This window comes from Corvus brachyrhynchos, unplaced genomic scaffold, assembly GCF_000691975.1.
Source record: "Corvus brachyrhynchos isolate BGI_N302 unplaced genomic scaffold, ASM69197v1 scaffold71, whole genome shotgun sequence".
Classification (NCBI taxonomy): Eukaryota; Metazoa; Chordata; class Aves; order Passeriformes; family Corvidae; genus Corvus; species Corvus brachyrhynchos.
In genome coordinates, this window is record NW_008237609.1 from 5629749 (window position 1) to 5654792 (window position 25044).

Here is a 25044-nt window from a genome sequence, read left to right on the forward strand (position 1 = left end):
GGGAAAGAGCATGAAAAGGAATCAGTGGGGGAGGTAAAGCATTATCAGCTGAACACAACCCCCATCCCCCATCTGCCTACACCACTCATGGGGAGAAGGTGAGGGATTCAGGGGTGAAGTTCAGTCTCAGAAGAGGGAGGGTGAAAGGAAGGTGTCTTTGGTTTTTTTTTATTTCTCACTTTGCTACTCTGTGATTAATTAACAGCAAATTAAATCAATTTTTTCCACATTGGCTCTGTTTTTCTTGTGATGATAACTGATGAGTGCTCTTCCTATCTTGACCCATGAGCTTTTCATTGCTATTTTCTTCCCCTGTCTTGATGAGGAGAGGGAATGAGAGACCACCTTGGTGGATGCCTGGCAGCCAGTCAAGGTCAATTCACCCTAAGTATTCACACAAGTCTACCTCCTCAGCATTTCTATCAAAGGAGAGGGCCTGTTAAGGCAGAATCCATGCTCCAGTTGGGTTTAACACACAGCATTTAGCTTGCTTGAAAGACAGGTCAAGTACAGAGCAGCTTTCAGTCAAATATAGTTGCAATCCTAAGAGCACTGAAAGTGATTTTTGAGAGGCTGCCATTGCAATTTGCAGTCATTATGCAGGTGAAGTGAATCTCACTCTCAGAAACTAATGGGTGTTTCATTCAGAAGCATTATCCTAACTGTGTGTGTGGTAAAGAAATGATTAAAGGAGATTTTGTATCCTGTTATTACTATTATAACCAAGCATTATATTACCATACAAAAAGTAGTTCTCACAGCGACTATCCTCCTGTGCAATTTCACAGAACTGAAACTACAATTTTGCTGAAGATCTGTTGTTTATCATGCAGTACTATGAAGCTGAGCCACTAGTATATCAGGGTTTTCCATAAGGTCATTGGTTTTTAAAGTAGAATAACAGAATGTATAGTCAAAAGACAGCTTAAATGAAAAGGAAACAGAGAGAAAATTAAACAACTAAATTAATTAAATAAAAGATTATTTGTCTAAGAGCAAAAGATCATGATATAAAACAGAAAAGCGTTGGAAAAAAGTACGTGAGATTACAGCAGCTATTCCTCAACAATTTAATTGTCTTTTCATTTTCCTCATTTTAATGCCTTACCCACTTGGTTGGAGAGCTTACAATTAAAAAAAAAATCTCTCCTTACAATAAGAATCTTAGAATCATACAATTATTAATGTTGAAAAAGACCTCTAAGATCATCAAGTCTAGCCATCAACGAAGCACCAGCACTCTGTTCACCACTAAACCATGTTGCCAAATGCCTTATCCACACTTTTTCTGAACACTTACAGGAATGGTGACTCAATCACTTCCCTGGGTAGCCTGTTCCAACGCTTGAAAAACCTTTCTGTGAATATTTTTTTTTTGTTAATATCTGATCTAAACCTCCCCTAGTGCACCCTCAGATAATACTGCCACGTTACCTGAGAGAGGAGACTGATCCCCCACCTTGCTACCAGCTCCTTTCAGGTAGTCATGGAGAGCAATGTGGTCCCTCCTAAGCCTTCTTTTCTCCAGGCTAAACAACCCCAGATCCCTCAGCCAGTCCTCATTAGACTTGTGTTCCAGACCCTTCACCACCTTTGTTGCCCTTCTCTGAACATTATCCCAGTGTTTTGAGGTCCTTCTTGTAGTGAGTGTCCCAGAACTGAAGACAGGATTTGAGGTGCCAAGTACAGGGGGAATGAACTGTATGGAGCAGAAGTCATAGAAATATCTCTGTTACATACAGTTCATGTGGTCTTCTTTCCAAAAAGGTTGAACAGGTTGATGCATTCTGTTGGTCTTCTACAAGAAGAGAAACAAGCACTTGTGCTTCATTTATTATGAGATGTAGCTTCTCAATTTACACTTTTAATCAAAAATTCTTAGAGTCACTAAGTCTTCAAAGAGAATGTTCCTAACTCGTCTGAATGTCAGGCACCTTTGAAGGGTCCCGTGTTGGATAGCCAGGAATATTTGAGACCTCTCACCATTTGGAAAATTCCTGATTTTTCTTGCAGTAGCACCCTGAAGGCTCTCATGTACATGGTTTACAAAAAGAAGAGGACAAATATCATAAGGAGAGGAGAATCACTTATACAAAGCTGCAGACAGAAGTCGAGCAGAGGAGTTCAGAAACACTCTTCCAGTTTGGTGCCAACAAAGGTCTGGGTAATGAATATGCCTTCCAGGAAATGGCACTGCCCTACTTACTTCCCTGCCAATGAAACTGTGAAATTCAAAGGTAAAGGAATCAGAGAGTATATTTATTGAAAGAATAGTGAAAAGTCCTTTTCAGTGGGAGGTCTCCCAGGAGACACAAAAAGAGCTGCTACTTCACCAGTCATACTACGATGATTGTTACTTTTTTCAGTAACTTGGGCAATTCCTTGAGGCCGCAATTACACGTCCTAAAGAGAATCTGCAAAGCAGAGTTTCCAGCACTGACTGGATGTCTGTATGTGATTCCAACGCCTCTTCCAACTTAATATCATGGCTGAACTCAGGGATGATATCTGGTGAAATAACTTGTGATTTTCTTGATGATTAAGGCTTTAGCAATTCTTCACATACAAGTCAGTTCTTGGTAAGGACTAAACACTTATTTCTCAAAGCAACGTATAACTGAAAACCACTAACTGATAGAGAGATGGATAGATTGCTAAAATTGGTAGGAAACAGACTTTGTGATTGTAATGTATTTTTCTCCAGCTGTTATGATAACAATACTGACAGTTCTGCTTTCATTTAATTCACAGTATCTGTGCAATATTGTAGATTGAAATCAAATGGTTAGACACTTGACCAAGCCTTTGAAAAGTGAAAAATTCTGATGCAAGAGTTGTAATTAAGATAATGGAGGAAAATGAAAGAATCATCTTTGATTATCAGTGTATAGCAGTTTAACCCAGCATCTGAAATCTTTAAAACAGAGGCACACAATTCAATACAATTTGTTTGATAATTGAAAAATTATACTCTTGAAGAACAGTAAAAGATTGCACAGCTAGTTATTCACCAAATCACACATGAGAATAGTTCAGAAAAAGTCAGAAAAGTCAAAGTGTATTCTCCCTTCCCTATCAATATGTTTCTCTACTGTTCGAACCTGAAAAGTATAGATTTTTGTTTGTTTCTTTTTAATCTTTTCTTCCAAGTAGTCTGCATTTTGCAGTGTGGGATTAGGCTGTTTGTAATTTGCTGTTGCAATGAAACTGTGAGCAAAATAATAACTGATGGATAACTCAGCTGGCAGTTAAGGCAGTTACCTGAGTATTCACCAGGAGAATTTTGCTTCTACTCTTTGCACTACCCACCTACAGTCGAGTTCTGTAGTTCATAGTAATGCAAAACTCTTCACCTCCACTTGTTGGAAATGTATCTTGAGAAGGAAACCTGAAAGAGAAAAAAGGGACTAAAGAATCATACAATAGATATTAAAATGGAATTAAGGTGGGGTTTGGTTTTGGTTCCTTTTTTTTTCCTTTTTCCCCCGAGTATTTTATGAGGCCTGAATTCTGGTACAGACTGCTGAAATAAGTAATTTATCTGAATCCAAAGACTGTCTCAGAACAGCTCTTCGGAGTAGGAGTTGATGGTTTGGGCTCTTAATATATCAGGCATTACTATGCCTTTATGCATATAAAATGACCAAAGCCTATTTTACTCAAAAAAGCACTTGTATTTAAAATACGCGATGTAATCTCTAGCAGCAGAATAAACTGAAAGTGTTACAGACTGTTATAGTGATTCATTTGCAAAGCCAACGATTATGTAGCTATTTAATTTTGCTCTTACCTATTAGCACTAACATCATGGAAAAGCATGTTCATTTTCATTATAATAAAGCACACAAAATCCATTGTAAAACATATTTATTCACTGTAACCCAACTTCGCCTTTGTCATGGTTCAACCCCAGCCAGCAGCCAAGTGCCATGTAGCCCTTCACTCACTCCCCCACTAACAGGATTGGAGAGAGAATTGAAAGGGTAAAAGCTGGAAAACCCATGGATTGAGATAAAGACTTTAATAGGGTAAGCAAAAGCCATGCACACAAGCAAAGCAAAGCAAGGAATTAAGTCACTGCTTCCCATGGGCCCGCAGGTGTTCAGCCATCTCCAGGAGAGTAGGGCTCCATCACATGTAACACTGACTTGGGAAGACAAATATCATCACTCCAAACATCCCACCCTTCCTCCTTCATCCCCCCACTTTACATACTGAGCATGATGCCAAGTAGTATAGACCATCCCTTTAGTCAGTGTGAGTCTCTTGTCCTGGCTGTGTCTCCTCCCAGCTTCCCATGCATCTTCAACCCCTCTGTTGTTGGGGCAGTATGAGAAGCAGAAAAGGCCTTGGCCCTGTATAGGCCCTGTATAAGCCCTGCTCTGCAATACCAAAAATCTCTATCAGTCCTGTGTTCAGCACAAATCCAAAACACAGCCCCATACTAGCATCTGTGAAGACAAAACACAACCTTGCAATTGTACAATTTGTAAAGTGTAATAATAGTGTCCATTATTGATTCACCTTATTTCTAACTGTTTAAAAGTTTGACCAGAATCTCACTTTTATCTCATGCTTATGGTCCAGAGGACAGAAATGCAAAATAGTAAACCCCATATCCAAATAGAAAAAAAAAATAAAACTCTGCAATTTAAAAACAGAGCTTAGTAAAATATTTTCTTTTTCTAAGAGAAATATTTAAGAGGCAGGTATTTCATATGTAGTGGAAAATTATAGACAAGGATTTGAAGAAGATTCATTGAGAACTTTGACCAAGAACATTAGCTCAGTTACCTTACCTCTTTCCTACAGTGCCATGACTGAACCACATGCTCGAGTTGAATAGAAGAAGCTGCTTAGAAACTCAGTTCCAAGGACTAAAAATTGTCCTTAAACCATGGTTTAGGACATCAACTTGGAACTAGACAGCTGCTGATCTATCTTGAGGTGTTTACTGAAGAGCTTTCCCAGATCTTATCTAATACCAAAGAAAATATGTAAAGTAAGACAATAGACTATGTATTTGAAATAGTAGAGAAATGGCAGCAACTGGAAGACTGAAGGAGCAATGAGGATATAACTGTGAGGTGCCATGCAAGTGGTTGGAGAAACACACAAATTTCAGCTTACAGATCATTACAAAATAGAAATAGTAAGAAGGGATTTATATTTATTAGCATTATATGCTGAAGGACAATTTGATTGGCTCAAAAGAAGCTATTTGACAAAAGTTTTGGGAGTTTCACATAATGGTCAAAAACTTTCTTAACTAAAGACATTGTAGTGGAGCCTATAGTAAGGAATAATGGATACCACTCAGAAGTCTTTACTTTCTCTAGCAGAAAAAGGCAATGGTGCCCCTTTTTGCCCTCCCTTTTTACCATAATTCTGGGACAAATCAGTCAAAGAATCCAACATAATAATAGAGTTGAAGATATAAAGATATTGGACATCCTGGATAGAATTTCATTATATGCAGTTGATGTCATTCTTTTCTTACCCAATCCGTATTAATCCCTTGGGGGCAGCAGCCAATGAATTAAAAAGTTTGAGGGAGTCTCACTGCAGAATTGTAATCAAAGAAAGTTCAAGATTCAATGTATCAAACTTTCAATAACATTACATGAAGCCATACTAAATATGGCTTCATTTGGACTAAACATTCAATTGGGTACTTTTGAGTGCAATTACCCCATTGTACTGATGGTCATATGATCTCATTTTTGTTCAGCTATATAGGTCTATTGACCTTGAATAGTGTAACTATATAATGGATATAATAATAAAACTACCCTGCTTTTAGGAAGAACTTTTCACCCAAGGATGTCGAAGCATTTTAGAAAAGAGGTCAGGATCATTATCTGCATTGGCTGAGGGAACAGGAGCCAAAGAAGAAAACTGACTTGACCAAAGTTGTCTAGAAGACCCGTAATATATCCAAAAACTAAAAAACTCTTTTGTGTTTTGGTGCCAGCATCAGGAGACAAGACAAAGCATAGTAAGATTAACATTTTTCCCAATCTTGCTTTATTGGTCCATTTATTGTGATATGTGAAAGTGCTCCAGATATATATGTGTATATTGAGCAAGAAAATGAAATCATCTTAGCTTTCAAAGCTTTTCCCATCAAAACCAGCTTCATTTCAATAAACTAATAATACCACATTCAAAACCGTGTGCATATGCAGAAAATATTCGCCAGAGTTGCAAATATCAGTAAACTGAAAGATTTTAAGTGTTTACACTGTGGATGAATGAGTTATGAGAAAAGATGTATTGGTCAATGCTAAGGTGGAGCTGGGGGTTAGCCTAACTAGGCCCAGGATAGGGCCTTGGCAGTAGGACAGCAGGGTTCATCAGTGTTTGCACATGGATTTGAAGTTAAAATTGAGACACTGTCTGACCCAAAATCTTTTTATTGAAATATCTTGCAAGACCATGATTATGAAATTAGAAGCTTATTTGTGTAATTCCCAACCATTAGAAAATAGTATTTGGTTGAAAAAATAAGTTTTATTTATTAAAATTATGATATATTAATAATAAAGCATATGGAGAAAAAAAGAAGCTATTAGGCTTGCAAGGTCTTCCCATGCAAAATCAACATGAAAATATGTATTTTAGTAGGGAAAAAAATCGTCAAATCAATTGCTCATATATTTAAACTTTACATACAAGTTGCTCTTGAAAATAACTTTTTTTTCTACTTCTGTTACTCAACCCAAACATCAGCATTATGGTGTTGATTTTACTTACATTTTTGTCAGTATTTTAAGCTTGCTAGGCTAACAAAAATTATCTTCCAAAGAACAAAATGTATAATAGTTCTTCCTTGATTTTAGCTCTCAGTGAAATTCTTATCATAGAATTTTCTGTAAATATTGTGACAGTCTTTACTGTTGCAATATGTTTCTTATTTCAGCACTAAAATTTGATTAGTTACAGACAATTTGTCCAAAAAGTGGTTGAAAACCTAACTTTGATTTCCTGGGTATACATAGATTCAAAGCTCCACATATTGTTGAACACCAAGAGTTGCAGTCAATCATTAATGGCCTGTGTTTATACCTCCTGAAAAGTTGAACTGTAAACCAGCCCTTTTCTCCCCTAACTGTTTTCCAAAGTTCTCTGCAGAAGATATTGTGGAAGAATTGGAAGAAATTACTATTATACGCTGAAGACATCTTGGCTGATCACAAGCTCTGGTCTCAGAGCATCAAGAAAAGGATCTCTTGGAGGAAACCTAGCAGGCAAAGCTTCGAGGTGGTTCTGCCTTAAAGTATTTTCCTCAGTGAAGATCAATATGCCTAAAACTCAAGAAGTCAAGTTTCATTAGATTGTAGATTAGGATATTCAACTTTCCAGATAATGAAAACCTGAAGAGTCTAGCTATGTCTTTGCAATATAATTTCTCTTTTCCATTCTGACATCCACCAGCTCAGATGACGTCTGCGTAGTCACAAACTCTGCAAGACCTCCCTGTTTTGTAGAAAGATTCTGTTTATGCCACCTCTGAAATCTGACTTTCTGCTTCTTGTTACTCAGTGAAGGTGTTTGGCCTCCACATAACCAGTCTGCTCCCTGGCTCAGTGCTGTGACTCACTTCTTCCCACATTTTGTTTATGTCTTATAAAATTTTTCTCCTTGAAGAGGTAGGGCTACTTCCCATGTTAAGGTGAAGAATCCCCCTCAATTCAGAGGATTTTGGCCTGGTCACTGCCTCTCAAGGAACTTTTTATACAAGTGAAAAATTATCAAATCAAAAGCTACTGTCTGGTGTGAGAGTTCCAGCCTCTCAGTGTTCACCTAGATGCTCCTAAAAAGGGATTATCAGTCTCTCAATATTTAAAATAGCTACTACAACAATCAAATTTTTTTCTATCTTATTTTAATTAAAAAGCCTATGATTTGTTTGCCTCATCACTTTCATTTAAAGAACTGTCAATTTTTAATACAGTGAAGATGTGTAAGAGCTAAGTTGACTGACATCCAGCCATTGACCCACAAACATAAATAACTCCCATAATGAGGAATAGAGTAAATATTGACTAAGGATTTGTTCAGTATTGCTCCCATAGAAGAAATAAATGTCAAGACACTAAAGTATTTTTCAGTGAAAAGTATGTATATATGTGTTTTTTTCTGTCTCCTTGTCACAGTATCTGGTGTGATATTTACAAAACAATTTAGATAGCTCAATACATTAAACCTAACTTTTGGAAATATGTTACAGACACGATTCCCAAAGGCAACACAAGAAAGTTAGATGTTTCATCTGCAGCTGCTTTAATAACAAAATGAAAAACTGCAATCCACTTTTATTAAAAAGTCTTAAAATGCCTCAGGGAAAAGTGGGATCATAGTTTTAAATTTCTTTAGGTGACACAAAAAGTCATTATCTTTTACCCAAGACTGCATTGTGTTAGGTTCTATAAAATACAATGAAGGCACATCTGCAGCAACTTGTAAAAAAAATATACAAGAAGGCACATATGATGACATTTTTTACACTTGCAATATTTCAAAGCAGGGGAAATTAAGAATTTTTGTATGAAATCTTGAAGCAAATGCAACTTCATCAGTTTTGGAAAAAAACCCAGCAAAACAACAAAACAAAAAAAGCAGCAAAGAAAACAAAGCACCAGCTTTTTAACATCTTTAGTGAGCATTATGATATCCAGGCTATGCTATACAATCTGGTTGTCATTTTATTCCACAGAACATTCAAAGACTCTAATTTCTAAGTTTATTTGTGTCTATGTGTGTTTCCATACGTCTTTCTGTGTCTTTGTATATGAAATGGAAATTGAGATTTCCAGTTGTTCCGTACCTGAAGTTAAACTCAGAATTAAAATTTACATCACACTTAAAATACAAAACACATGCACACACAAAGCTAAAGTAAAAATGATTAATTTTTATCAGGCATTTATCAGGCCATGAAAATAGGTAATTTACATTGTAAAACACATTTGTACTATGTAAAAAACAACCTGATTGGACTTTTAGTTTTAGTTTGTTGGGGTTTTTTTGATGGATTTAACATACTGGACCAGGCCTCTACAGATGTCTACATTCTTACCAAACGTCAAACAATGATTTAATTTGTTTGTCTGATGTACAGTTCTTGAAATAAATAATTTTATCAGCTTATGTTTTGTTAATAAATGCTATAATTAGAATAATTTTTTTGCTATCTAATCATAGAATGTCAGAATCATAGAATGGTTTGGGTTAGAAGAGACTTTATAGATCATTTAGTCCAACCCCCCTCCTATGGGCACAGACACCTTCCACTAGAGTAGGTTTCTCAAAGCCCCATTGAACCTGGCTTTGAACATTTCCAGGGAGAAGGCATCCATAGCTTCTCTGGGAAACCTATTTGAATAATTCACTACCCACCCAGCAAGAATTTATTTCTAATATCTAATCTAAATCTATCCTCTTTCAGGTTAAAATCATTACCCCTCATCCTATCTCTACATTCCACGATAAAGAGTCCATCTTTCCAGTGGGCACGCTTTAGATAATGGAAGGATGCTATAAGTTCTCTCTGAAGTCTTTTCTCCAAGTTAAACAAGCCTAACTCTTTCAGCCTGATCTCATAGCAGAGGTGTTCCAACCTTCTGATCATTTTTGTGGCCCTTCTCTGGACTGGCTCCAAAAGGTGCATGGCCTTTTTATGTTGGGGGCCTCAGAGCTGGATGCAGCACTCCAGGTGGGGTCTCACAGGAACAGAGTAAAGGGGGAAAATCACGTCCCTTGACCTGCTGGTCATGCTTCTTTTGATGCAGCCCAGGACACTGCTGGCTTTCTGGGCTGTGAACAGAGATGGCTGGGTTGAGCTTGTCAACCAAGTCATTCTCCATAGGACGTCTCTCAATCACTTCATCACCCAGCCTGTATTCACTTTTGGGATTACCCCAGCCCAGGTACAGGACCTTGCATTTGGCCTTGCTGAACTTCATGATGTTCTCATGGGCCAATTCTTTAGCAGTCAAAGTGCCTCTATAGAACATTCCTTTTATCTAGAAAGTCAGCCACACCACACAGCTTGGTGTCATCTGCAAACTTGCTGTGGCTGCACTCAGTCCCACTGTCCACATTCCCAATAAGTGTGTTAAACAGTGTCGGTCCCAATACCAGTTCCTTGAGGAACACTACTCATCACTGCTCTCTGCGTGGACACCAAGCCATTGACCACAACTGTTTGGGTGCAACCATCCAGTCCATTTCAAATCCAAGTCTCTCCAGTTTAGACACAAGGATGTTTTTTGGAACAATGTCAAATGTTTTGAAAAAGTCCAGGTAGATGATGTCAGTCGCTCTTCCATTATTCCCTGGCACTAAAACTCCATCATGAAAGGACACCAAGTGTGTCAGGCACAATTTGCACTTAGTGCATCCATGTTGGCTTGTCCCCACTCACCCCTCTGTTTTCCATGTGCTTTAGCATTGCTTCCAGGAGGATTTCCCTCATGACCTTGTTGGGCACCTATACGAGACTGATCAGCCTGTAGTACCCCTGTTCCTCCTTTTTCCTGTTTTAAAAATAAGGGTAGTATTTCCCCTTTTCCGGTCAGTGGGAAGTTCACTGGGGTACCAAGAATTTTTAATTATGATGGGTAATGTCCAGTGATAGATATCAAAGGAAATAACAAACCTGATCATAAGCAACCACTTTTATTCATAAAGACTCCTTTACACATATTAAATACATTTTATATATTCTTAAATCTGCTTTAGTTCTTTATGACATTTTGGAGAACTTACTTTAACTGGGAGCTATGCCTTGTTTGAAACATTTAGTAGGCATTTTGAGCTACAAGTTCTAAAAGTTGCTAAAAGTAAGAGATTATAATGAAAGGAAGATCTTAGTCATAACCAAACAGTCACTGAGACCGTCTCTTCAAAGAGCAAGACATTTTAAATAATATGCTATTATGATATAGTTCAGAATCCTTTTTTCAACAAAGCTCTTTAAAATTGCAACATCTGGAAAGGTGGTGACATTAAATGGATATAAGGATGTCCTGTCTAAATAGATGAGGAATGGTAGAATGAACTGTCAGACCCATAAACTATGTCTCAGTGCAAGTATCTGTTTGACCCTACTTAAAGGAATTTTTGATTGAAAAGATTTTCTTCTAGAGGTACTTTTAGACAAAAATACTTTTGATGAGAGACTGTTCTGCAAAAAAATGTTGGAGTCTTTACTAATTTACTAAATTATTCCCCCCACCCCACAGAATGCAGAATATGGTTATGTCTTAAATGCTTGTGTAGCTCTTTAAAGTGGAACAGGTTGTGCCCTTATGATACCCTATTGTGTGATTAATTGAAAGTTTTATGTATACTATAACCCTGAAATAGCTATTTGATGTGCACTTTTTGAAATGTAAAAGCAAAACTGTTATTGACTCAAAGTACATTATCAGGGAATTCTCAGAATAGGTTTTTTAACCAAACTCTGAAAGATTTTAAGAATTTTTTTTTCCAGTAAACGGACTATATTTTCTCATTAAAAAAAAAAAAAAGATTAACAATTCTTTTAAAAGATTTTTTGGATAATCTTAAAAGTCCCTTCCCACCTAAATATTTCTATGATTCTGTGAGCCTATATCCATGAAAAATAATGGCTTACTTTTGTACTTTCCCATTTGTTCTTTCCTGTAGGTTGAGAAAAATCATTTTTTACGACTTTGAGATTTATTGTAAATGAATGTTGGTTGGACAATCAGAGCAAGGGTAGTAAGAACTTCATAGGTAAGAAAAGTAGATTGGGGTTTTTTTCTAAAATTCCTTTTAACAGGAGGAAATGTGTTGTGTAAGGGAAGTATATGTGTATATATGTACATATATATGTACATATCTGTATATATAAAGGAGGTCTGAAGCATAATTTCAGTGAGCTGCATTTCAGAAGCAGTTTCTCCGAACCTGCCTGGCAGCCCTATGAGGACAACAAAAAATTGAAACGACTCAGTCATTTTTGAGACAGCCTATCCTGCTGAAAAGTAACCTGAGTTGCTAGCAGATACTTCACAGTCTCTTATCATTGTCAGATTGCACCTGTGCATTAATAACCAAGAGTGCCTAAATTAGATAGGCATACTCTTTTATAATTTCTCTGCTGAGGAAAATAGCTCATCTTTTGCTTCTGTTCTGGTCACAGTGAGCAAATCTTAAAAAGTAGTGATGCCCAATTTCTACTGACCCAGATGACTCAGCTACTATCACAGTAAAACGAACTTTATTATTGGTCCTTAAACCAATATTACTTTTGATAAATGACAAACAAAAATGTTTTAGTGCCTCTTGGAAGTCCTGTATCTAGTAAATATTATTATTAGTGGATTTCTAGAACTTGATAAATTCTATTAACTTACACATATTGTCTATTTCTTTTGCAAATTAAATATAATTAATTCATATGGTTACATTATGTAGTCAACCTATACTCACATTTCCAATTTCCTACAGTACGTTTCTTTTCATAGATGTAAAACAAACCTGCTTTTCTTTTGCTTGTTCCTTTCTAGAATGTTTTTAGACTGTTTGTTGTTCTCAGTTAGGTGAAAAAAGAACTAAGCAGCATTCAAAAGAATTCAATACTTTGCAAAAACATACTACTGGAAAGTAGCCAGATCTCTTCAATTACAAAGTAGGAATATTAAAAATGGTGAAAGGAAAATTTCTGTGGTTTAAATCAGTTTAGTTCCTTGGAGAAATGTTCCAGCAGAAAGTAGGGTTTTCTGCAGATAGCTTTTCTGATGTTAGAGCTTTTACTGAATGCAAATTACACTAAATTAAAAACAATTTTGGGTACCATAGACTAAGATGGTATGTAAACTACCATTGTGCTTTTAAGTGATATGAGTAAGGCATTAATGTTATATTGGGTAAAATTTTTGTCAACTGACATTTACCTTGGGAATCAAGGTATTTTTTTCCTTAAAGAAACATAATCAACCTTTAATCTATAACCTATTGTACTATTTTGAAAGGAAACCAGCGGGAGATTCTAAGTCAGAACTACAATTTATTAGGAAAATTCAAATAAAAGCAGAAAACACTGGCGTGAACTGACAGTCAGGGTACAGCCTGACACGCTGTTGGGCAGGGTGGTAGTAGCAGTCTGATTAAATGGTGGCTGCAGTCCTGTAGAAGTGATAGATGTGGTCCTGTTGAAGCAGTGATTCTGTAGAAGGGTCTGTTCTTCCTCTGAAGGTCCAGTAGTGGTTCTATAGCTCTTGTCCTCTGGGAGCCCAGTAGGTAAGGGCTGACTGCGGTGTTCCAAACCTCAGATTATATCCAGGTAGGAATGCTTGGTTCCTCCCCCTCACAATGGGGTGATGTTACTTTATGAGTCATGCAGTGAGGCTTGATAGCCCATTAGCAGAGATAATCCCTGCAGGGAGTTACCAGGGATGAGTCATGGAGGAAATAAGGAACACTGCCCCACCTGTTTTTAATATTTTATGAAGATGGTAATAGAGTACATACTTTTGCTTACACCTTACATTGTAACCTAAGTGTTACAGTGGGGATACTGCAACACGCTGTATCAGACAACGAGGCCCATGGAAAAGAAATATATATGGACCGATTCTTGATAGATGTTTCAGAGATGTTTATTCCCCCAGCCACATGGCCGGGGCTCTGCTCAGGAACTCCGCAGTCACGGCATGGGACCCGAGGGGCCTTGCCCGCACAGGGGAACACAAAACAACCAATGGGGAACGAGGCTGACCAGGGACTAGGGAAACCCCATGCCTCCCCCCCAGGGCCCCTCTCCCAGGACAACATGGCAGGGGGGAAGGGACCCCAACACCTAAGACACCTATTTAATCTAATATTAATTCTATATTAATATGTAATTTTATATTATTTTATATAACAAAGATGAACACTTAGTTCTTTTCATGTGTCATTATATATTTCCTCAAATAGGAGAAAACAACCAAGGCCCATGAAAAAGTTCTTTCATTTTCAGAATTGCACTCTTTGTAATTGGAAATGCTGAATGTTAGCTAATTCCAAATAAGTGTGCAAGAAAACTAGATTATTTTAATCATTAGTGATTTTTTTTTTCTTTTTTTTTACCACAGTGAGAGTAATATCTACTTTAAAAAGTACTGGTTATTACTGTAAATAAAATCTGTTTATGTTTGATAAAAAATGTAAATTCTGAAAGTTTCCAAATGGTGATTGATAACTGCCTCCCTAGTTTCTATCTAGTGCAAAATTTCTCTGTCAAATAGCATAAAAATTAAAGAAAAAAAGATACAATCAGAAAGATATGCTAAAACTCAGAGAAGCAATATATAATGTCGGGTTTTTTATGCTAGAAGTACTTCTCTCTCGTGATCGTCATAAAGATTGTAAGTAGCAAAGAAAAGAACATTGAGGACCGCATGACAAAAAACCCAATCAAACAAAAAGAAACCCTATTGTAAATACAGACCATGTTACTGAAAATGTGCTATGTGCTCTTAGGAACAGAAATAAAATTTCTAGAAATGTATCAAGAAAGCCTACAGGTACCTTAAAATGGTGAATATTAAGGACCTAGTTTGTGAAAACTTTATCATTGTCTAAATTGAAAGCTCTGAAAGACATTGGATCTGTGGGAAAGTTAACTATGCTATAAAACAAGAATTTCAGAGCAGACTTAAATTAGTCTGGAGGTCCAGTTGTTAACTGAATGTTACACCATCTGGATGAAATAAAGAAGAGGAAACTGAAAAGTGTATTAATACTAATAGAGCTGTAGAGAAAATATGAATCACATTAGGATTTTAATGAAAAGTTGAAACACAAGCTGTTGATACAGTCTAGAGAACTTGAGACATGCACAGAGAAACAATATTAATATCAAAGCATGTTGGAAAATGACCAGAGGGATTTCTTCAGGCAATCGGTCCACAGGGATAAAAATAATATAGTAAGAAATAAACAAACTGTGATTGATTTTTTAAAAAGATCTATGGGAAAAGAAGGCATCATGTAATCCTTTGCCAAGGTACGTTGAAAACAAACTAGTGAGTAGGACGAGGTTATTAATCAAAGTGATGACAATTTACAAAGTAGACTGAGAAACTTAGCTAATTGGTAAACTCTAGAAAGGAATAGAATTCATAATCATTGCTTGGAGAGTGGGGATAATTTATATTTTCAGTTTTAAATATATTTACCATGAAAAAAGGTATAAATAATTATATATGCACAATTAGTTAAGCATTGGAACGGGCTCTCCAGGGAAGTGGTGGAGCTTCCTGGAGGAAGTGCTCAGAAGAAAAACAGCAACCAGGTATCCTGCAGCTGCACACTGACTCTTCCCCCACCAGTGGGATCTGGGAGAGAATCGGAAGGGTAAAAGGTAGAAAAGTTATGGGTTGAGATAAAGGCAGTTTCATAGGGAAAGCAAAAACTATGCACCCAAGCAAAGTAAAACAAAGAATTAGTTCACTGCTTCCCATGGGTGGGCAGGTGTTCAGCCATCTCCAGGAGAGCAGGGCCCCATCATATCTAACAGTGACTTGGGAAGACAAACACTGTCACTCCAAACAAACCTCACTTCCTCCTTTTTCCCCCCACTTTAAATACCGAGCATGAGGGCATAAGGTCTGGAATATCCCTTTGGTCAGTTTGGGTAACCTGTCCCAGCTCTGTCTCCTCCCAACCTCCCATGCACCCCCAATTTCCTTGCCAGTGTGGCAGTATGAACAGCAGAAAAGGCCTTGGGTCCGTGCAAGTTCTGTCAGCAGCAACAAAAACATCTCTGTATTATCAACCCTGTGTTCAGCACAAATCCAAAACACAGCCCCATATCAGCACATATCTTACAGAAGTAGATGTGACATTTTGTGATGTGGTTAGTGGGAATGGGGATATTCGATTGAAGGTTGTACTTGGTCTTCAAGGTCGTTTCCAACCTTAATCGTTCTGTGAAAGCTGAAAGGCAAATCTGCCTTCTTCAGGAAAAGGAAGTGTGACTTCCTAAATGTAGACACATGGATTTACCTGTAGTCTGGTGTATACTGTCTGAAAAATATGTCAGTTGAATGTATTTAAACTAATTTTGGGTTTGTTATGAGAAGAGAGAATATCTCAATTCTGCGAGGTCTATCTGATGGCTGATACCTGCACTAAAATTTTCAGTATGTAAACTGACTAGGATATCAAAAACAACAACAAAAAACCCAACTTGGGTTACAAGTGCACTTAAATTGATAAAATCCATCCACTATTACCAGAAATTCTATGGAGTACATGAGGAAAGTGCATGTGATGCTTTAATTACCAGGTAAAACTGCACCAAAAAGAATCAGACATGATGGGATTTTTTGGAATGATTTTATGTCATCTTTGTTCTTTGTTTTATCATTGTCTGCAATGCTAAGCTGTTCAAAGAGAAAGGTATATAATCTAAAATAATAGCCATTTAAATGCTTTTACAAATATGTTTCATATCTACGATCTGAAATTATTAATTGTTCAAACGTGTGGATTTTCAGAAAGACATGAGAATGACATTCAGATAAAAGTTAGTCACATTTTTTTTGTGGTTGTGTGCATTTTTTATCTGGGTTGTGGGGGGGGGAAGGGGCTTTGTCTTTTTTTTTTTTTAAGAAATCAAAAGTAACATAGGAGAGGGGTATTATAACACACAGTAAAATCTCATGGAAAAGTTTTTCTTTCCAGATAAGGTGGATATAAAGACAGTAGGAGAATTAAAAAAAAAAAAAAAATTAAGAGTTTTTGATGTTAGCCTCTGTGAAAGATAGGGTGCACTCCATCGGATCAAATAGAACTACCCAGCTTGTAGATCAGTCTTAGCTCCCTTAGTCAAAAGAGAAGAATATGCATTTTGGAGGGAGCGACTCATTGCACAGTAAAGAGATATAAGTGTTTTCTGATTAATTCCCTAAATAATTTTTTCTCCCTTTGTCTGTGAGCAGGGGAAACTGGATGACTTCTTCATCTGTAGAGATTTCAGAAATTTAACAGAGAGGCTCCTATCCAGACCGGTAAGATGTTGGAGCAAAATTAAATGAAATATATAGTTTTATTCAACATTAACCATCATACAAAGAGGACAAAGTCTTGTATAGGGATTTAAAGAAGAAAAAGTTTATCTGGATTTTTTTAGAAAAACAATCAATTAGGAAAGTAACAAATGCCTTTCAAATGGACTAAAAAAGGAAAAGAAGCTGACCATTTTATTGCTGAAAGCTATATTGTACTAGATATATTAAGGAAAAGGTAAGTGATAGAAAAGATATAAGCCTTGAATGAAGGATATCTACCCAGGTCCCAGATAAGTTTAATTATGGGGATGTACTAAATTGGCCCAAGATAAGTTTATGCTCATTACTTTAAATATTATATAATGACAAAATTGTTAGAATTATTTAGTACTTGCTATACAAAAAATATAGACCTCAAGTCAGAAAAAAGAACCATCACAGGCCAAGTCACTGAAAGAATACAAAGATACTGCAGGATTTTTAAAACTGTTATATAAAGCATGAACAAGGAAGACTATGTGTGATACCTTCAGGAGACAAGGAAGATGGGTCTTTCACTGCAGACTCTTCCTGAGATTGTGAGCTGAGGAAAATTGACGTAAAAGGAAATTCAGTATGAATGTTTATTTATAACCAAAACTGTAGCATGCTAACATTTGAAATTATAAAAACAACAACAGTAGAAATATAACAAGAATAATAGCTGATTATTGCAGTGAAAATACTCTTACTATTGAATAACAGAAAGAGCATTTTATGTATTAGAATCCATGCAATTAAGGCAATAGAGGATTTAGAAAGAAACATTGGTAAGCACGCTCAAAACACTGAGGCGGAAAAATTCCAGCATTATTAAAACTTCCATCTAAGGTAGGTTTGCCTTGGTGATTGCATCCCTTTTGCCTCTTTCTAAGCATTTAGGAACCATCAGAGTGAAAGTGCAATAATTGTAATTTTAATAGCAATATTAATTACAAGAATTGTGGTTGTTATTGTTATTATAAGCAAGTGAGGAACAGAATTTTAGTAATTGTTTGATGCTGACCAGTCAGGCATAGGATTACTGAAACACCAACAGGAGCTGCATCAACCTGCACAGTATTTCTTTCAAAATCTGTGCTAACATATAACAATATTTTTGAAGTTGTTGATGTAACTGATCACCTTAGCAGCTTTCTGCCAAAAAAGTGTCTTATAGCTTCTATTATTGCCTGCCTTGTAATGAATCACCTCTAGTGCTTGAATAATTAAATTGACTAATTTTAAGCTGAAATAAGAACAGGAGCTGTCAGTCATTAACAGACATTCTCATAAATTATCTTGCTCACTGGCCTTTTTTGTAAGCAGAAGTTACATGCAAAAATAGCATCAGCAATAAACCTTTGGTAGTTAAATGCCTTCTCTTCCCCATGAGTGCCTTCATAACTACAGTTTTCTTGGCAGTGAAGTTGTAATGACAGCTGTCATCAATGGACTTTCATGAAATATACCCTGACCTTTGGATGCTATATGTTACAATTACTTTTGTAAAGCCTTTGGGGCCTTGAATTGGGATTTCACACTTCAACATAGCTGCATATTGTTAACAGTTCTTAAAGCCATCTGAGAAAATATAAGAGCTTTCCTTGTCAAGTTGTTGTTTTGTTTTTTTTTTTAAATATGGGAACTCACACACAAAGATTATAATTTGCTGTTGAAGTGCAAATATTGCCTGAGAGACAACTATTTCATGAACGGATTCTGAAAATAAGACATTTCACCCCAGAGGTCGCACACTTAAAAATAAAAATTAATCTCTGCTTGACTATAAGAAAAAAAAGAAGAATGCAACTGACAGTTCTTAAAAGAGGCTCCTTGGAAATCAGAGCCACACAACTGCTTCTTCTATGCTACTGAAATGCACGAGTTTTAAGAATATTTAAAAATAACAAGAAACAGTAAGATAAAATGGATGACCATAGAAAACTCATTAAAAGCTGAATCCCTGATGAATTATTCTACCAAAAGACTCAAAGCTGACATACAAAACTCCCTTCTAAAAATGATGGTCAAGAATTTATTTTTCTGTGATGGTCATGCTATTTGCTTAAATGAATAAATAAAATTAATATTACACATTTTAGACATGCTCTTGCCTCTCATTTCAACACAAAGGAACCATATATTCTTGTGTTTGAGGAGTTCTGCTACAAGCTGTGAATGCAGAATTTTGATACTTGGTAAAATCTATGTCAATTGAGAACAAAGATGAGTGCTGTTGCATCTTATCTGAAAGAGAAAACAAAGCAGAGAGGATTATATGTAGATAAACAAGAAATTTACTTTTGATATTTAATGTCATTTTACAGTGTTTTGCCAAGTGTTTCGCCGAGTGTTTCTTCTGCCAAAAAAAAGAGGAAACTTAACATTCTGCACTTATAAACTTCCAGTGGTAAGGATAGCTCTCAATGAACAGTGTAGTGTAGATTTCAATGTTTCCTTAGCGTAAAATTATGGTAATTTTCCTATTTTGTCTTAGTAGAATATATCTACAAACAACAAGATGGGCTGATTTTTTTGCCTAAGAGTATCAATTTTAAAGCCATTTATTTCATTGTATATATCTTTGATGAATGTGCACACCAAAAACTTTCCATACAAGAGTAGCCTGTTGAAGCCAAAATCTATGAAGATCTGAATTGAAATGGCATTTTATTTCGAATTTCTCAGATAATCTTGAACTTGCTTAAGAAATAATTCCACTAGCTCTAGCCTTACTCCTCATTATCCTCCTATTCTATGGTATTAGTATAAAGCAGGTAAGTAAATGTTTAATCATGTTTTCAAAAAAAAAGACCTCACGAATGACAGTAAAATCTTTCAGAAAGATAAACAAGTATTTTGAGTTTGAATATTTATATTAGTAAAATCAAGGAGTGTATGGCATCCACAACAGTTCACAGATTTTCAAGCTTTTAATAACTTTTTAAAGGGGTGTAGCATATGTTTTACCATGCAAGCAAGACATATTTTTCAATGTTCTCTGGGGATGTTTCTAGGTTGACATCTATAAAAAGATAACCACTTTTTCTTTTTTTTGATGTAGCTTCTTGATCTTAAGACATCCGTGAACTCAATTTTCAGAAAATGGTTGCCATTTCAGAAAAGTAAAAACTAAAAAAAAAAAATTAAAAAAAAAAATAGAGAAAAGAGAGAAGAGAAGAGAAGAGAAGAGAAGAGAAGAGAAGAGAAGAGAAGAGAAGAGAAGAGAAGAGAAGAGAAGAGAAGAGAAGAGAAGAGAAGAGAAGAGAAGAGAAGAGAAGAGAAGAGAAGAGAAGAGAAGAGAAGAGAAGAGAAGAGAAGAGAAGAGAAGAGAAGAGAAGAGAAGAGAAGAGAAGAGAAGAGAAGAGAAGAGAAGAGAAGAGAAGAGAAGAGAAGAGAAGAGAAGAGAAGAGAAGAGAAGAGAAGAGAAGAGAAGAGAAGAGAAGAGAAGAGAAGAGAAGAGAAGAGAAGAGAAGAGAAGAGAAGAGAAGAGAAGAGAAGAGAAGAGAAGAGAAGAGAAGAGAAGAGAAGAGAAGAGAAGAGAAGAGAAGAGAAGAGAAGAGAAGAGAAGAGAAGAGAAGAGAAGAGAAGAGAAGAGAAGAGAAGAGAAGAGAAGAGAAGAGAAGAGAAGAGAAGAGAAGAGAAGAGAAGAGAAGAGAAGAGAAGAGAAGAGAAGAGAAGAGAAGAGAAGAGAAGAGAAGAGAAGAGAAGAGAAGAGAAGAGAAGAGAAGAGAAGAGAAGAGAAGAGAAGAGAAGAGAAGAGAAGAGAAGAGAAGAGAAGAGAAGAGAAGAGAAGAGAAGAGAGAAAAAGGAAAGGGAAAGGAAAGGGAAAGGAAAGGGAAAGGAAAGGGAAAGGAAAGGACTATATAAAAACTCCAAACCTCTCGATTGGGAGGATTATTTTGAGGACAAAGACTTGAATCTCTCTTCTCTTTGTTTTCCTTTGTATTACTATGGAAGGAATATTGAAGGACTATTACTTAGAGAACATCATATAATAGAGAAACATCATATATTATTGTTTCATAACTATTTTATGCTGTGTGCTAGTGATTTTGAGAAGCAGCTTTTAAAAACCCAGCTTTTTGAAAAATAATGAATATTGTTGATTCTAAGCAATTCACTTACTATATGCCAGATTCACAGGAAGTATAGACAGCAGGGAGACAGTTATTAATAAGCAAGTAGAGGAGGATACACTTCAGTCTGACCTCAGACAGGAACATTTTCTATGATGAAACAAAATTTGCCTTCCTTGACAAGGCATAAGATCCCTCTGTTAACAAAAGCTGCACAACATTGGGCTTATTTTGACTTGAGGTGAGATTTAGGCATCCCAACAGCAAAAGCATAGTTTAAGTCACCTTCAATATCAATAATTTCTAATTTACACACACATGACAGTATATATTATGCTTATACTACCAAACTAAAGCAGGACCTTGTCCCCAAGGCCATAAAGCAGTGACTGCCTTTTGTTTGTACTGGTTTGGATTATTTTCTTCTCTAAAAGCTTCGTGCTGGACAGAGATGTCTATAATCATGGATAATAGTGACAGCTTTTACTAAGCTATTGTAATAGAGGTAGCTTTTAGCAGTTTTTATTTATTCAAACCTCAACAATATTTTTTTTGGTTTTTGTAAACTTCTTTGGGTGAAATGTACTTGCATGACATTGTACAAAAGAGGGACAATATAAGCTAAAGTGGCAGTTAAGGAGACTATAGTGACAAGTGAGTTGAGTTCTTGATGTTAAAAAATTCAAGCACAGTTTCCCTATTTGTCCTCTATGCCTTAAAGTCCCTTAACCTCTAGAACATTACCTACTTAGAGTGTGAAAACACTACTGAAATATTTTCAATGCTGGGAAGAAGAAGTATAGCTTTTAAGAATTTTTTTTAATTGAAATGCAAACTCATAGTATACTTGAAGAATGGCATATGGTTGAAGGTACAAAAATGCAGGTGAAAACCAGAGAAAAGCTAGACATTGCTTTTCCTTCTTTTTTTCCCTAAATTACCATGACAGTGAAATAAGACTTGAATTTTGTGTCTTCTCAGTGGGCTACAAATACAGAAGCTTCTATTCAGGTAGGAAATGCTCAGCATTAGGAAGACTATAACACAGTTTTCTGGGTCCTGCATGTAAGTTTCAAGCACAACCCTATTAGAAAGCCAAAGATCTTCTCCAAACTTCATGAAGAAATGCCTTAAAGTCTTCCAGATTGACCATATGAAATGGGATTCAATATAAGCACTAGTCATTTTTTAAAATTTACTTAATATAGATAGTTAAGAAGCATATCTTTGCTGTGATGACATATTATGTGTGTCTTGTAGTTTGTCATTAATCACATATAGCTGTTCTGTCTCGCAACAAGACTTGTCCAGTAAAAAAGGGAACTGCCAGGTTTCTATTCAAGATAATTAATGGTCATCTGAATTTTTTATTCAGACTGATGAGTCTGGAGAGACTCATTCCAGAAACGATGCAGCTGTTAGGTTTAAGAGAATATCATAAATTGAAGTCATTTGGATGTGCCTGATTTGAAAACATTTATGTAACATTCAAAAGTAGTCCCAACAGAATTTTGCATACCAAATGTTACACAGCTATAATTTTCCATTCATTCCCCACTAACACATTTAATCTGTGGTAATTAATTAGCTACCTGTGAAAAATTAGATCTAAATATTTACTTCAAAGTCTGGAAACTAAAAGAGCCATGATTTTTTTTTTTGTAAAAGGAATACATAAAAAGTTTTCTCTCTCTTTACACTGCAGTTTGCTATACAGAATGCTCTCAAAGATGAAACAAAGACATAAAAGAATAATTTTTTAGAGAAAGAATATCTTTAAAACTTGTCTGACTAGACATATTTGACAACTTTGCCACGACAGCACAAGTTAACACATCAATATAGCAATGTTTTCCATAGAGAAAATCTGGAAATTCAAGGACATGTAGTTCATCTTTATAGTCAGCAGAGCACAAGTAATTATGTAAAATGCTTCAGAATTTTTCAGAATATAGTATCAATTCACATATCTTCCAATAAAAGTTTTAACACACACATAAATATTTAAGAACAAAATGCAAGCTTATATACTTATGTACAATATTTGCATAGTCAAAATATTATAATAGAGAACATAATAGAGAAAATGTTCTAAGCAGTTCTATTACATTTATCTTGGCAAATTGGATTGTCCGAGTTTGGTCCCTATTTTCATTTTTCTAGTATTGGAAGAAGAGGTTGGGGAAAAAATCCAAGGCTCCTTGATAAGGCTATGCTTTACATATACTGCAGTTAGTTGATTCAGACATGCAGCATGGTCAGCATTTTTGCTAAAATTTCACTTCAACAATTTAAGAGTTTTCAATTCAAAATTGCAATACTTAAAAGAAAAAATGGCATCCACGTTCCTGCTTTCATCCATTTCTCCTCTTTTCCAGTTTAATAAAGAACCACACTTAGCCAGTTATGTTTTGCCCTTTGTTTTCATTGAACTTTCTGTGGTTAGAAATTGTGTAAATTTGAACATATAATTAACAATCAAGGATTTCTTCCAAAAGATTCAGTGCTTCTTTTTTGTAGTAATCAATACTGATCAAAACAATAGTGTGGCATGAATTTACTATTGTATTTGGCAGTAATAACAATATGAAGCAGGCAAAAAAGGGTGATGGACAGGAAAAGGAAATTACTGTCTCTTCCATGCCATATCTATAAAATCATTAAATGTAAGGTGAAAAAAAGAAAAAAATAATTGCTAACCTTGCTTCCTGTAGAAACCGAGCTTTGCCTTAATAAACAGATGCTTGAGCAGAGACAATTAAGTTGGTCATTTCACAAATCACTGTGATACTCAGACAATGCTGCCAAATCTTCAGCCACAGGAAGCCTCCAGGCTATACAAACCCTACCTAGCATGTGTGAATCTTGTTATTTCCACTACATGGCTTTATTATTTCAGAGTATGAGAAACTCTGTATCCCCTGGGAAAAAGAGTGTCTCTCTTTTGTTATGCTATCGGTAAGCATATAATAATTTTCCCATTTTATTTCATTTTATAACAACATGTGTACCAGTTTCAGCATATTAGGTTTCTTTTCTCAATTTTGGACACAATGATATATAATGTATATGATTCAAGTGTGAAAATGAAGTGAAAAATATAATATGATATCTGCTTATTAAATCCACACCTGTATGCATGTTTTTCTCCTCAGAGCAGCTAATACTTGCAGAAGACAAACCACCAGAAAGTTACACGCAGAGCAACTGAGGTTTCCAAACAGTGTTTCTTGTATCCCAAATTCAGCCACAATTATTTTCACAACAGAAATGTATTATGATTCAATATCTCCCAGGAATGAGAGGAAGTAAAAGGATTTTTGCAAGAGAAAAATATGTTTCTAAATCCTCTCAAAAAGAGATATGCAGACATTTTGGTAAATTATACATGTGCAAAGGCTTCAGTGAGCAACTGATGATGTGCATATATTTAAATATTTCTCCTTTTATTTATGACAAGAAAAATATTTACCTCATTTTTCAGATCAATATATTCTTCTTTGAAGGTTTAAGTCCATCTGAAAAGGAAGTTTTCAATTGCCTACAAAATTGTCCTTTTGAGAATGAAGAAATAGCTTTATAATTTCAATGGCAGGAATTTATGTTCTTTATAGCTAATTTGGAAATACTATGAAAAGCCATCAATATCTCCGTTTTAGTAATTTCTTTCTTTTAAGGTACGTTCTAAATAGTTTCAAGTTAATAGTGAATGTTTCTCTGTTGCAGCAAAATGGAGAAAACTGACTTCATATATGCCAAGGGATTTCTGAGATTGCTGTGATTGCAGTTAATAGAGAAGCAAATGTTTTTAATATCAGTGTTTGTACATTTGTATTCCACAAATTATTTTCAGTGAATGCAATAAAGTAGATTTTACCTTTTTAATTATCAAATTATGTTTATAAACATTG

The 25044-nt window shown here is 35.7% G+C and overlaps 1 long non-coding RNA gene across 1 annotated transcript; it reads left to right on the forward strand.

Moving 5' to 3' along the window:
• The first annotated feature begins 4466 nt into the window (after positions 1–4466).
• LOC108446094 lies at positions 4467–20199 on the forward strand. The gene is made up of 2 exons (XR_001861196.1): positions 4467–11766; positions 16965–20199. It is a non-coding gene; the product is annotated as an uncharacterized LOC108446094 (long non-coding RNA).
• The last annotated feature ends 4845 nt before the right edge of the window (positions 20200–25044 follow it).